This window comes from Mustela nivalis, assembly GCF_964662115.1.
Source record: "Mustela nivalis genome assembly, chromosome: 2".
NCBI classification, from domain to species: domain Eukaryota; kingdom Metazoa; phylum Chordata; class Mammalia; order Carnivora; family Mustelidae; genus Mustela; species Mustela nivalis.
The window spans coordinates 2,825,839-2,840,874 of record NC_139021.1 but is presented as its reverse complement, the minus strand read 5'-3'; the positions used below and the strand labels follow the sequence as shown (position 1 = coordinate 2,840,874).

The following is a 15,036-nucleotide window of genomic DNA, read 5'->3' as shown; positions in this document are numbered from 1 at the left end:
TAAAAATGGTTAAGATGATAAATTATGCTACGTGTTTTTTGTTTACCACAAAAAAATATTTTTTAAAGAAGGGAGTGTCTCTTGTTTATTTTACAAAACGTGGTAGATATAATTATGTCTACTTTTGTAGATGAGGGAAAAAGCCTTGAAATGTCAGGAACATGCCCAAAGGGCAAGAGGCAGACAACCACCACCGGTCCCCGGGCGAGGACGGGACACCAGCCCAGCACTACAAGGGAGCTCCACGAGGCTCCACGAGGCTCCACGAGGCTCTATGAGGCTCCACGAGGAGGACAGGTTGGCCTCCTAACAAGCTCCGGGAGAACTACCAACACATGGTGAGGACTGGAGTCTGGAGGCCAGCAGGGGAGGCTCTCACCCCGACCACTCCTCCCCCACTGCGGGGGCCCAACTGAAGGTGGTTACTACCTCACTAATGCAGCCGGAGGAAGGATGCTTCCTCCTCCCTCCCAGCGCTCCTCTTTCCTCTGAGGAAGAGCAGTCCCTCTATTCTGCCTACAGCAACCCTAGCTTGCTTGCCTGGGTTTGCAATTCTGGGCTGTTCCAGAATAAACCCATTTTCGCTGGTAAAATGAGTGGCAGTTTTATTTTTAAGGTTAACAACACTACTTTCAAGAAAAAGGGAGCTGAGGCTCACGGTTAAGATCAGACTTTGTAAAATCAAGTTCAAGCTCAAACTGACTCATCTTCCCATCACCTTCAACCGAAAAGTCCGATGTTGTCCACTCAGCCTACTGCTAAGTACTCCCTGAATCCCCACGTGGCAACACACTAGCCAGAAGACTCTGGGCACTTATTAAAAAATCTCCCCTGTTGGTTTTCTCATCAGTCAAACAAAGTCAAGAACAGTTGTAATGAGAACCAAGAATTATAAGCGGGAAGGGCTGTGAGAGTGCCGAAAGCCAGCGTGTCGTCTGCATCTTCCCTGGCAGTGCGGTGAATTTCGCACCAGGGGTCTGAAAACACCACGGGCCCAGTCCTGGCCCCTCGGGAGTTCAGAGCCCACCAGAAGACAAGCACGTCGGTCACGGCACCCACAGACTGTGTAAGAAACCTCCAGTAACCCCCTGTAAGGTTTAAGGCAGTATGAGGCTTAAATGAGTCATGGGTTTATTTACAAAACTGAAAAACTAGGAACGGCCTATGTGTCAGCAGAAGAAAAATGAGTAAATAAAGTTTGGAAAAAGGTATTTGGTGAAAATTTTTCATTGGTACTGGAAAATACTCTTCAATGAAAAAAGTCCACATAGTAGAAAAGAAAACTGCAACTACCAGTCCTAAAATGCAAAAATTCTCAAGATATATACTATGATTTTTTTGAGAGAGCGAGAGTGCATGCAAGCTGGGAGCTGGGGGGCAGCGAGAGAGACAATCCCACACAGGCTCTTGCCCAGAGCAGAGCCCTACATAGGGCTCAGTCTCACGACCCTGAGATCACGACCCAAGCCAAAACCCAGAGTCAGACACTCGACTGACTGAGCCACCAGGCACCCAAAGATACATATTTTAAGTAATAAAAAAGGTATAGAAGAGTATGTAGACTGTGGTATTTCATATGCGCTTCCTGGCACGTGCTCAGGTCGCTCACAGACGTTTACAAAATTACGAACAAAAGATAAAAACATCAGTTGTCTATGTTTTCACCTTAAGAAATAAGGAAAATAAAAGCCAAAACTCCAAGTAGAAATAAAGACAGAGTAAGGGGGGCGCCTGGGTGGCTCAGTGGGTTAAGCCGCTGCCTTCGGCTCAGATCATGATCTCAGGGTCCTGGGATCGAGTCCCATATCGGGCTCTCTGCTCAGCAGGGAACCTGCTTCCCTCTCTCTCTCTCTCTGCCTGCCTCTCCATCTGCTTGTGATTTCTCTCTGTCAAATAAATAAATAAAATCTTAAAAAAAAAAAAAAAAAAAAGACAGAGTAAGGGGCATGCTACACACGAGCATGCAAGGTGAAGGAAAAATGAGTGACACTGATCCTTATCTCTATTTGAAATTTTGGTAGCTTGTTCAGCACAGATTTTTTTGCATTCATGTGCAAAAAGAAAGAAAAAACACTGCATCGAGCTATTACTTATCTTGATTACTGAGGTTTTTCGCTGGCTCCACCAATGCCTCACCAAAATCCTGGTTCCTCCCCACATTTCACTCTCTCCCAGCGGCTCCGTCTACCTCAACTCCAAGTCTCCCCACGCCCAGGCCTTATCACCTAAGGGGTTTGTAAAACTAGAAACATTTCTGCCCACAGCATGTTAAATACAATCAGTCGATTTTTAAAGTGAGGACAAAAAAGGTATCTAACGCTTCTTTTTCAAGGACCAGAACCACAGTAACTCAACTGTCAGAGCCTTATCTTACTTGAAACAGTTACAATGAATTTTTTACATTGGACCAGCCATCTCCTTGACTTATAAATGTCTAAATTTAAATAAAGGAGGCAAGCCCTAAAAATCTATTAGCAAAATCAATGCGTGATCACAGACATTCCCATGTCCCATGACGTGGCAGAAATCACACACGTTCTTTCCTTCCTACTCCAGCCCAAAGGGCCGGACTGCCAGCAGCAACACCTCAAGTCCACAAGCCACACTGAACCTCACCGGGGCCCGACTGGCTGACTTGTTCCAAGATTCCTCCTTTCCCCTTCTTTTAGCTCAAGAAATTAATCTCTAACCACTAAAATGAAAAAAGGAGAGGAGAGGTTTCTGAATCCAAGACGATGCAACAGCTGGCAGGAGAAAGTGGTGAAAAGCACATGAAATACTGTCCCCAGGGAGCTGCTGGGGCAGGGGGACGAGAGAGGCTGTGAGAGCTCCAGAAGGTCAAGAGCAGGAACCCGGACCGGGCTTCCGTGGCTGCTTCCACCTTTGCTACGCATCTGTCAAGTTGGGGAACAAGACAGAGGCTGGGCCCCCGGGGCTCTGCGCACATACAGCTGCGGCCAGAGGCCAGAGCCATGGGCTTAACAAGCAGGGGCAAGGGCCGGGTGTTCATGGCTGCACACCACTCACAATAAAAAGCAAGGTGTCGACACCTTCTACCACACAGATGGACCCGAAGTGAGCTGTGCCCACGAAGGACCACAGACGGGATGTAGGATTCCACTGACACGCCATGGGCACACCAGGCAAGTCTGTGAGTCCAAGAAATGTGGGGCTGGTTGCTGCAGGCTGGGGAGAAAGAACGTGACTACCAACGGCCTCAGGGCTTGGGCGGGGGGTGGGGGGTGACTAGAAGCTGATTTTTCATTTCTTGTCATTTTAAGCAAGGCTAGATCCAAGAATTATTAGACTCCTCCTCATTTATTTTCGACAGTAGTTACAGTTCCTTTAGGATTTATGGGTACTTCTTCTTCTTAGTTGACTTTCTAGAGACCTACTTCCAGATACCAACCCGTAACTTATTTGTTAAATACATTCCAAGTCACATAAAATGATAGATTCCCTTTTTCCACTTTAGCTAGTGTAAGTTTCTGCCATCTGCACCTCAAAACTTCTTCAATAATAAAATTCGTCTGAGAATCTGATGAGCACCTCCACATGCCAGGCACTGTTCAGACACCATGAAGACCTCAGGGCTGTATGAAGACAGACAGACGCCAGGATGCCCTGGTACGTATTCGACAAGTGGGTCTGAGGGAGTGAGTGGGAGAAGCCAGACCAGCGGGCGTCTGCTGATCTCTGCAGTGTCACCGCGCCCCCGCTTGGTTTCAATCTACCAGTACTACTACAAGGCAACCAGCTGCCACTAGCTCTAGGATCATTCTTTTGCCCACATCAAGTTTACATTCTATCAGGGGAGACAGATTACAATAAAATCACACGTAACTAGGTTTTACAGTGTACTGTCAAGTGGCGTTATTGTAAAAATGACGCCGCTGAGCAGGGCTGGGGCCAGAAGTGAGCACACGGGGGACACAGGCGGCCACACTCAGCACAGCGGTCCAGGCGAGCTACACTGAGAAATACACACACGTATACGTTACAATGTGGACATTCCAAAATGTCCTTTTGTTTCTGAATTTACAAGAAAATCACACAGTACGTACTCTTTGGGGCTTAGCCATTTTTTTAAAGCACATTATGGGAAGCATCTGTGCTGGGCCATGGCACTTGGCCGTCACGTTGTGCGGGCGCACCTCCATCCTCTGCCCGCTCTACCGCTGCTGAGCGGGGGGCTAGCTCCCCCCGGGACTACTACAAATCACTCGTTTGCACATGCACAATCTCTGTTGTGTGTGTACCTGGAATGGCACCACAAGGCCCGTGCGCTCGCCCCACGTTAGTGAGCGCTGCCAAACTACTGTCTGAAGTGTGGGAACGAGGTGATCCTCCCGTCAGCTGTGTCCGCCAGTTCCCACTGCTCCCTAACCTTCAAAAGCAAAAATGAAACCCATTAGCCTAACTTTCAAAGTGGTGGTGTAACCTCAGGGAGGAGCTATGTCTGTCTGTCCCACTGTGACACCTCCCGCGGCATACGAGCACTGTAACGAAATCTAACACTGCTTTTAGTGATAATACAAATGAAACCAAGACGAAACAGAGAAGCCATGTTCAAATGCATTGAAAGGTCTTGTCAGTGGTGACACTGGCACTGTGATTCTGAAATGACACAAAGGTGTCACACACATGAACGAGGAAGCAATGACATAAACGTGCTTGTGTTAAGAACCAAGATTCTAGGGGCGCCTGGGTGGCTCAGTGGGTTAAGCTGCTGCCTTTGGCTCAGGTCATGATTTCAAGGTCCTGGGATCGAGTCCCGCATTGGGCTCTCTGTTCAGCAGGGAGCCTGCTTCCTCCTCTCTCTCTGCCTGCCTCTTTGCCTACTTGTGATCTCTCTCTGTCAAATAAATAAATAAAATCTTTAAAAAAAAAAAAAAAGATTAGAATCAAGATTCTAAGCAAAAGAGAAATGAGATACAAACATAAAGAAGTAAACTATTTTAATTTGTTTTTAAAGACTGTAATTATTTGACAGAGAGAGACACAGGGAAAGAGGGAACACAAGCAGGGGGAGTGGGAGAGGGAGAACAGGCTTCCCGCCGAGCAGGGAGCCCGATGTAGGGCTCCACCCCAGGACCCTGGGATCATGACCTGAGCCAAAGGCAGATGCTTAACGGCTTTGCACCTCAAAACTTCTTCAGTAATAAGCCATTTTAATCTTGTAATTATTTTTAATTTTAGATTTATTTGTTTGAGAGAGAGAACAAGCATGAGCAGGGTAGCAGCAGAGGGAGAGGGAGAAGCCGACTTTCAGCAGGGAGCCCGAGGTGGGGCCCAATCCCAGGACCCCAGGACCATGACCCAAACAGAAGGACCATGACCCAACTGACTGGGCCACCCAGGTGCCCCATTTTAATCTTAAATTTAAGTTGGAAGTATTGAGGTAAACTCATGACTTATTTTTTTCCTCTTTCTAAACAATGCGCACTTCCGACGTGTATGCCCTAGCCAAGCCTGGAAGCAGTGAAACCCTCGAGGTACCCTCAAAGCATCCATACTGGAGCCCGAAACACCATTTTCCACTGAAAGGAATTAAGGCTCCCTAGAGAGACGGCTGATTTCAGCTCTGTGGCAAGAAGGGTAGAAACTGAGCCTGGAACTATGTTATTGTGCCCACAAATAAGAAACTCTAAAAAAATTACTGGAGCCATTTCCAAAGGACACAGAAGATACCCATGAAGGGCAACCACCGAAGAGAATGATGGCGGTAAATTCACATACACATCATATGCATGCGTGTGTGTGAACATACATATATACAGGTCATCTTAATATCCATGCACTTATGATGCCAAAAATAACTCTCACTTGCCTAAGTCACCACTTGCATTCTGAAACTAGTAAATGTAAGAATTATGCACTTATCCTATGTTTTCTGTGTGAGCTACGTTTCAGGATACATTTCAGGATACTCAAGCAGTTAACAAACAAACAAGAAAGCTCCAGCTAACAAGTAGGGAAGGCATGGCCAAGTCCGGTCGCCACGGCTTCTGCGATTCCCACGGAAGGACCCAGGCCACCACCTTCAATGCCCACGGAAGCCACCAGGGGGAAGAATCACAGCACCGTCTGAACAAGTGACTAATGTCACCGTCCCTGAGTCGGGCTTCCAGCAGCCGGTTCTGAAATTTATGAATTAAACGACATCACATGATACAATCAGCAGAACTCAGAATGTGATGACGTCTATAGGATAAATGACAGTTTTTTCAAAGAGCATCAACAGAAGCTGTTATTTAAAAATGAAATTGAGGGTGCCTGGGTGGCTCAGTGGGTTAAGCCGCTGCCTTCGGCTCAGGTCATGATCTCAGAGTCCTGGGATCGAGTCCCGCATCGGGCTCTCTGCTCAGCAGGGAGCCTGCTTCCTCCTCTCTCTCTCTGCCTGCCTCTCTGCCTACTTGTGATCTCTCTCTGTCAAATAAATAAATAAAATCTTTAAAAATAAATAAATAAATAAATAATAAAAATTAAAAAAAAAAAAAATGAAATTGAACCGGTGCAAAGCAGGGAATGGGAAATGTCAGCGATCCGCCAACCAACAGGTTAAGGCTCTTCAAACAAATGGGGAAATTAGAAAATCAAACATTACCTAGTTTTATTAGAGAAAAGATTCCCTCCCTCCCCTTCCCTCTCTCTCTAAGTAGGCTCCACACCCAGCGTGGAGCCTAACACAGGGCCCAAACCCACCACCCTGAAATCAAGACCTGAGCTGAGGACACTCAAATGACTTAGCCGCCCAGGTGCCCTGAGAGGGAAGATTTTAAATCACTTTTAAATACGTGAGGGCACGGTAAAGGCTGAAAAAGGTTCATTATCTGATTCTAGTTTTATGTATATTTCACATTTTCCACAATAAAAGCTTTTTCAAAGAACCAAAGAAACACCTAGCACACACATTCATTGTTCTGATAGCCAGCTGAGTTAGAGAAGCAGTACTGTAAACACGGTGTTGGCACATGGAACCTAAGTACACAATCAGAGGTGAGTCTGTGTAACGTGTAGAGCCAATCAGCACCCAGAGTTGTAAAGAAAAGGGGAGGGCAGAACAACCTGAGCAATGTATAAGCTCTTTCTGTATACCTGTTAGGCAAGCCATCTACAACAGAAAGAACCAGAACGGAGAAAGAAGCCAACATTTCCCACCCACGCAATGCTCTAGGACGCTGCTCTACTACATACATTATAGCACGGGCTACACTGGGAAAAAGCGTTCACATGAACCCCTGGAGAAGGGATCCAGAATCGAGATCACACTTGACCCGAGGTGCGGCTTCCCGGCCCAGAGGTGGGCGTGCACATCTCGTCCTTTACCCTGAAGGACCCTTAGTATAATAACGCGCATGCTCCAATGTCTCCGTGACTCTCTGGTTGCAGGAACCACTGACTGGACGAGTCCTTCCAGAAGGAAGTTCCCTCACCTGCTCATACACAGGGTTATCTCATACTGGGCTGGCTACGAGGGATCCAGAGCCAAGACCCGGTCCTACACTGGCTTCTGATGCTCTTTCTCAGATTCACTCTATTATCTGAAACCAGCAAAAGGGAAATATGTTTTTCTCAATGTGCTGACAATCTATGTAATCTTAATTCTCAGTATGTTTTTATCCTTGAAGAGTAGGCCAAAACTTTCTCAATTCAAATCTTTTTTTAACTAATACAATCGACTGTGGGCAAACCACAAGAAGACGCAGTGGGCATTTTAATTTTATAAATCCAAATCCCCTGAAGAGGTCACTGGGAGAAAAACATGCGCAGATACATCAACATTCGCAGCTAACGCGCAAAGCAGTCACTAAGTCCACAACTGGCTAAAAGGTAAGACTACAGAATGAGCGGGGAACCCCACTGTGGAGGACAGCCCAACGAAGACAGAAGGAGCGACCGGCTGGCACCCATCTCACCTGGAAGGCAACTGTGGGCACGTTCCTCCTCTGTTGTCACATTCCAGGGACCTTAACTGACCTGAGAAAAAGACAAGACTGAACTTGACTTACCTCAAGGACAGTCTAATTCCCAAACTGAAACTCCTTCTAAGGCCTGTGCGCACCTGCAAGAGCCAATGTGAAAAAGGAACTCAAAACTTACCAGTCCCATGGTACATATCCTTTAGTGTACACATTTTAAAAGCAGACAAACTCATAAGCCGCAGTGCGATATAACATTTTCAACTTAAGCCCCACAAAAGTTTGAAATCTAAAAGATTACCTGTACCTGCAGCCTTCAATCCATTAAGTTAGAAAGTATCCTAGAGAACTTTTTTTAACTTCCTAGAAAGCTAATATTTTAGGGGAAAAAACCATCTTTCAGTTCATTAAATAAAGCCGTTACAATATTGACTACTGTTCTCCGGGATGCAGTTTTTCCAGACATCTTTTTTTTTTTTTTTTTAAAGATTTTATTTATTTATTTGACAGACAGAGATCACAAGCAGGCAGAGAGGCAGGCAGAGAGAGAGGAGGAAGCAGGCTCCCTGCTGATCAGAGAGCCCGATGCGGGGCTCGATCCCAGGACCCTGAGATCATGACCTGAGCCGAAGGCAGCGGCCTAACCACTGAGCCACCCAAGTGCCCTAGTCTTTCCAGACATCTTACAGACAGTAAGACAGTTCATTAAAAACAAGAAAAGGAAACATCAGAAACATGTAGAAAGGTAATTCACAACAGCAACGACTAAGCACATCCAGAATCTGACCCTAGAGGAGAACAACATGACCTGATCACAGCGGAGAGGAATGTGGTCTCCTATAATATAGCAGTTACTTAAAAAACAGATATACCTAATTTGAATATTTTTTTAGAAATCTATTTTATTTCCCATTAAATGACTGGGGGGAGAAGGACCAAGGAACTGCAAAAATTCGTTAAAAGTATTTAAATCTCCTTCTTAAAATCATTATTACATTTTTTTTTTACTTCCTAGAGAAACTGTAATTTAGTTCAGCTATGGTTTTAAGTATTTCCACAACTCATTACGCTAAAAATAAAGTTACGAAGCAATTTGTCTACATAGAGCACGTTTAAATTATTTATGAGAGAGAGTATGTTTGTTTTTTGCTGTAAGTACATATAACGCCTGGCTAGACTCAGAGATGCTTAAGGCGCACTCCTTTCATTGGTATCCTTGAATTCCTGCCTAAGAGCCACCTCTAAGTACAGGGATTTTCTAATGCATATTTCCCAAGCTTTTTACAGAAATCAAATACTATCTTTAAGTAAACAACAGAAGTGTAAATTAATCTATTAAGAATAAGAGAACACAAAAATAAGAGCATCACTACCTATAGGGTTTAATGTAAAACACATCTACACATTCCCAGTCCCAAAACTTACACTGTACATTGACAGCTGTTCACACGTGACCTCAAAGCCACAGTCCACACACCCTGTAAACACGACCTTGTTACACAGTGGAGAACTACACTGTGTACACTCTCATTCTTAACGTCTTCTGGTTCAGCTGAGCCCAGCCTGGGGCTCACAGGTCTTGGAGAACACAGCACACTCCTTCCCTGTGTGCACCTATCACGGCCCCCGTCCCCACCCCCTTACACAAAGTCACATGCTGCAGACAGAAGGCACAGGTCACCACGGCCACAAGCCGCAGCAAAAGAAACACATCTGCACTACCATCCGGGCTGACTCCTGGCAGCAGCCACAGGAGGTCCTAATACGAAATCAGGCGGCATGATCACCCTGTAAACGCCACGCCAAAATCTGACCCGGCTTTCATCCTCCTCCTCTTGATAAAATCCACTTGTGAAACACACTGCCTTCCTTCCCTCTCGCATCTTCCTACTTAAATAAAAGTAAGGTGGGGGAAAAAGGTGGGAGTAAGGGCAACCAGAAGGGAGGGTACATCTTCTTCCACTACCTGAACAATCTTCCAGATGTATACAACGTAACAGAAAACGACCTTCGTTACCTAGTAAGTAAAAGTATATCCTAATCTTTAATAAACCTGAAGATTTAAGATTGGGGCACCTGGGTGGCTCAGTGTGTTAAAGCCTCTGCCTTCGGCTCGGGTCATGATCCCACAGTCCTGGGATCAAGCCCCACATGGGGCTCTCTGCTCAGCGGGGAGTCTGCTTCTCCCCCCCACCACCTGCCTACTTGTGATCTCTGTCTGTCAAATAAATAAAATCTTTAAAAAAAAAAAAAGATTTAAGATTAAAAGTCAAATTAAAGAGAACCAATAAATTGCTATTAATTTTTAAAATGTTATATATTCACTAATTCAAAATTTTTCATTCAAGAAATTTATATCAGGATTTATGACAAAACGAAGCACACACAAGAGAGATTAACGTTTTCGCAGATACAGCTCAGTCCAAGGCTGACCAAGTCTTCTCTGCTCTGGGTCCACCAACAGATGATAGATGTAGGATCAACAGTCCCCACATGAAGACAACACCAACATGGCAAGTCCAGAACAAATCCGTCATTTCCAGGTGCCCAAATCCTTCCCTGTTATGTTTCAAGTACTAGTCTAGCCATGGGGCCCAGAAATCAGTCAGTCCCTCACTCTAGAGCAGGTCCTAATCCACGCTGCACTGAGCTTCTGCCGTATGCACACCCAAACGCCACCATCTCCTGGGCTTTTATTTCAAAGCAGCCATCACCAGCAGGTAAAAACTATGCGGCACACACACACTTGCTTTGTGGTATGTCATTTCATAAATTTACATAATAAAATTATCAAAGTCACCGTTCAAGCATTAATTTTTTTATAAAGATTTGTTTATTTATTTGAGAGAGAGACCGAGTGAGAACATCAGAGGAAAGGAGGGAGAAGCAGACTCCCGCTGAGCAGGGAGCAGAAGCAGGACTCGACCCCAGGAGTCCAGGATCGTGACCGGAACCAAAGGCAATCGCTTCAACAACTGAGCCACCAAGACATCCTCTAGCATTAATTTTTAATGATAACCTCAATTTCACAAATTAACAAAGGTATTTTTTTAAAGTGATAGACTTAGTTACTAAAATTTGTATCAAAAACTAGAAGAAAAGCCAGAACCAATTCCAAATCTCCATCCAAACATCTGAAAGATCAGAGGGAAAAAATGAACAGTTCTCTGTACAGGGCCTGGGTCACTGCAGGAGCTCGGCCACGACTGACGACTGACGGAGTGACCTGTCCCACACTTCCTCCTATCCACGTTCGCGCACGAGCAGGCCCGGCCTTCCCCGCTGCTCAGCCACTAACAGCACCGACGGAGTGGGCAAGAGACTGGAACAAACGGGCTTTTGCCTGGAGTTGGGATTAATGGTTACATTCGTGACAAATGGTACAGCATGTGGCAAGCCAGGCAGGAAACGCTACTTTCCATTAAATACAATGCAGAATAAACCAATCAGCCTAAGCCAGTTTAATAACGAAATACCTAAAACGAAAGTTGGGCGAAAATACAGATTCCCCTGTCAAAATGGAAATACATTTGAGATTTTCTAGACCATAAAAACAGTAGCTAAATTAACATTAAAACAAAGTAAATTTCTGTCATAACGCTTTTCACAATATTTAGAAATAGAGCATAAGAGCTGTTTTCCATTAAAAAGCACTGACTTAAGGGGGTGCCTGGGTGGCTCAGAGGGTTAAAGCCTCTGCCTTCGGCTCAGGTCATGATCCCAGGGTCCTGGGATCGAGCCCCACATCGGGCTCTCTGCTCCGCGGGGAGCCTGCTTCCTCCTTTCTCTCTGCCTGCCTCTCTGCCTGCTGGTGATCTCTGTCTGTCAAATAAATAAAATCTTTAAAAAAAAAGGCACTGACAGGGACATCCACTTCAGACGTGAGGGAGTAACGCACCCCGCCCCCCACCATGTTAAACAAATAGAAAAATGGTCAAAATCCATGAAACTAATTTTCTCAGATCTTGAGCCAGTGAGCAGCGCAGGCCTGTGAGCCCCATCACCCCCTCTCTGTCCAGCTGGGGGCACCCATGGCCCAGGGCACAGAAAGGGAAACCAAGAGCACGGGAGCCTCAGGTGGTCTGATGAGAGAAACTCCAAGTTTTGGGAAGCTGAGAGGCTGAAATTTGCAAAGCAGAGCATCAAAGAAGATAAAGTTGTAGAAAATGAGTTTCAGAAATGTGCACAGAGACCAGAAGATGATGGAACAGTATGTTTAGCAGGCAGAAAGAAAAAAACGGCAACCTAGAATTCTGCACACCCAGCCAAAGTTTCTTTCAAAAGTGAAGGAGCTGACCAAGAAAGAATGGACAAGCAAGATCTGAGACTCTCACGACGAACTACAGCTCTGCGATGAAAAGGAACGGCGGCCGAGCACCCGACTCCTCGTACCAGCGCAGGCCGTGATCCTTTGGTCATGAGATCGAACCCCACACTGGGCCTCGTCCTGGGCGTGGAGCCTACTCAAGATTCTCTCTCCCCGCCGCCCACCCCAACCCCTCTCAAAAAGTAATAATAGTAATTTAAGAAGGAGCGAATGACAGGTATGCACCACACGGATGAACTCAGCAATGCTATGCCGAACCTAGCCTCACTCAGCTCGCACACGGTCTGATTCCGTTGACAGGAAACCCCCGGGCAGGCACAACTGACCTGGGTGGGGGAAAGCAGTGGCCAGGGCTCAGGGTGAGGGCGGCGGCAGGAGCCGGCACCTGCAGGAAGGAACCTTCAGGGGGATGACAATGGTCTACGTTTCAGGACGCATTCCGGCTACAGGCAGACGCGTTCAGCACAGCTCGGAGGCGGGCCTGCGGGCGGAGCAGCGGGCGCCGCAGCCCCACACCGAAACACGCCCGTAAGGAACGAGCTGCGGGCACCACACACGCGCTGAAACACGCGGGGCGGACTGCGGTGCGGAGGAAGGGATAACCCACCGTCCGCGGGAGACATAAGAACAGTAACCCATCACTGGGGTGGGGGGGGGGGGTCCGTGGGTGTTAACCGGGACTTCTTGCGACTTGGCCATTTGTTTGAAAATCACCATAATGAAACGCTGGGTATAAAAATAAAGACAAAGCTACATTTCAGGGGGAAAAAAATAACAGGACAAAAAGGCGCATAAGCCTTCCACAATAGTTACATGAAAATGATGGAGCAATTCCTCCCACAGATAATTATAAATGTCAGCCAAATTCACCAAAAACAACTATTTGAAGAACGGGAAAATGACCGAAGGCAGGCAAGCACTTGAGAAGAATTTACTGTCAGAACTGCCCCTGCATCTGGTACAAACTAGGAGTGTCTGTCACTTTCCTGCCCAGCAACACTGGGAGCCCCAACTCCGGGAGGCCAGGGCTGCGGCCTCACGGTGCCATCTTCAGGCGCAGCCGGGTGGGTATCAATTTAAGGGGGAAATTTTGGAAATAAGAGGGCTGCAAAACACTTAGCTCCAAGTCCGAATATAAATGCACGGCCCAAATCCCTGGCAGATAGTCAAACTGTGCATAGGCAGGACAGCCCAGGAAACACAGAGGCACACACAAGAGGTGAAGGCTCGCCCCTAAAAAACGGAGTCACCCCAGGACATCTGCCAGTCTGTTGCGCCTCTGATTAAACGCGTTTCCCAACCCAGGGCGAGCTTTAGTGGCAGAAAGTTAAAGTCTCACTAGGATGAGGTCTTAGAAGAAATGGGGGCTGGGAGCCAAATGAAATTTAGAGGAGGGATGCTAGAAACAGGGGAACCCCAACATCAATCCCCAAACCCGAGAATACATTCTACTCTCACATTTGACTAACCACCAAAGTACAAAGATGCATGTGACACGCACCCCCCCCCCACCGCAGGGGCCCAAGAAGGAAGGGGAGGGGAGGGTTGGGGGAAGGGAGGGCAAAAAGGAAGGGAAGGGGAGGGAAGGAGAGGAAGGAAGAAGGGAAGGGACGGAAAAGGCAGGAAGGAAGGAAGGAGAAAGGTCGGAACCAGAAGCCAGTACAACTGATCAGAGACCTCACTGGCTCCTAAAAACACAGTAAGACGTTTGCATCTGGAGTACAGATGCGCATGCCCGTGTGCACACACACAGAAGGCGCGGGGAGCAGTAACACCGGTGACAAAGGAGACACTCACCATTCAGATCTTGGCCTCTCAACTCCATTTCCCACCAAAAGGAACCAGGGATCCTTGGAGAAATAGCTGATTCCATGACAGGGCAGAGAAACCACAAGAAATGCCGGGGGTATCTTACTGTGCCAAAAGGAAGGAAATGCTCAGAAAAGAACAGGGACATGTCCAAACAACACAAGAGATGACCCCGGGAAGGCCTCGTCAGGAGGCCTCCCAGCATCGGTATGAATGACAGGTACGGACTACAAGCCACTGGGCCAAGCAAGAACCCGTGAGGCGCCTGTGGGCGAACGGTGAGTAAGTGGCCAAAGGAGGGTAACTCTGCTCTATGGGAGCGCGCCAGCCGACAGGGGAGAGGGGACAGCACCCCCGCTGCGGACCACCCAGCAATAGCTGTTTCAAGCAAGAATCATCGGTGGGGACCAGACGGTCAGTCTCGAAGTCCGAAAGGCCACACAGCAAATACTCCCTACAGGCTCTTCATCAATTCCAAAGGATGGCAGCTGCCGTGGAGCACGGCCACGGAGTAGAGGCCCCACCTGATCACCCGACACCAAGAGTCCTCAAACGTCAGCACACATCCAAATCATTTTTAGGGCTTGTTAAAAGCAGAGCCTCAAGAGTGTGTTTCTGAGTTTCTGACTCGGCAGGTCATGAACAGGGTTGCAGAATCCACAGCGGTGTCACATAACAAGCCGACGCCGTGTGCCACCCTGAGACGGACAGAACGGATCCGGGAAACAACACGGGGCCCCGAGAAAGGCACAGTACCACTTCTCCGAAGGTCTGGCCCCAAAATGCATCATCTGAGTTTAAGCAAGAGCAACTCCACAGGAGCCCAACCAGAAGACTGACCTACAAACCCACCAGAACAGGCGATGCCATGACAGAGCAAGGCTGAGAGACACGTCCCGGCTGAAAGACCACACGCGAGTCCAGACTGGCCCCGAACGGAGGAAAACCGCCATCGTTAACAGAGCAACTGTGAATACG

At 47.2% G+C, this 15,036-nt stretch overlaps 1 protein-coding gene across 36 annotated transcripts in view; it reads right to left on the bottom strand.

The window, feature by feature from the left end:
• PTK2 (protein tyrosine kinase 2) overlaps window positions 1-15,036 on the bottom strand; it is a 247,100-nt gene that overhangs the window by 198,739 nt on the left and 33,325 nt on the right. For 9 of the 36 annotated variants that reach the window (XM_082720644.1, XM_082720643.1, XM_082720667.1 and 6 more), the window contains one exon: window positions 8,013-8,065. The exons of the other annotated variants lie outside the window; for them this stretch is intronic. The gene's annotated coding sequence lies outside the window, so the exon portion shown is untranslated. The remainder of the gene's footprint in view (window positions 1-8,012; window positions 8,066-15,036) is intronic. 36 annotated transcript variants of the gene reach the window in all.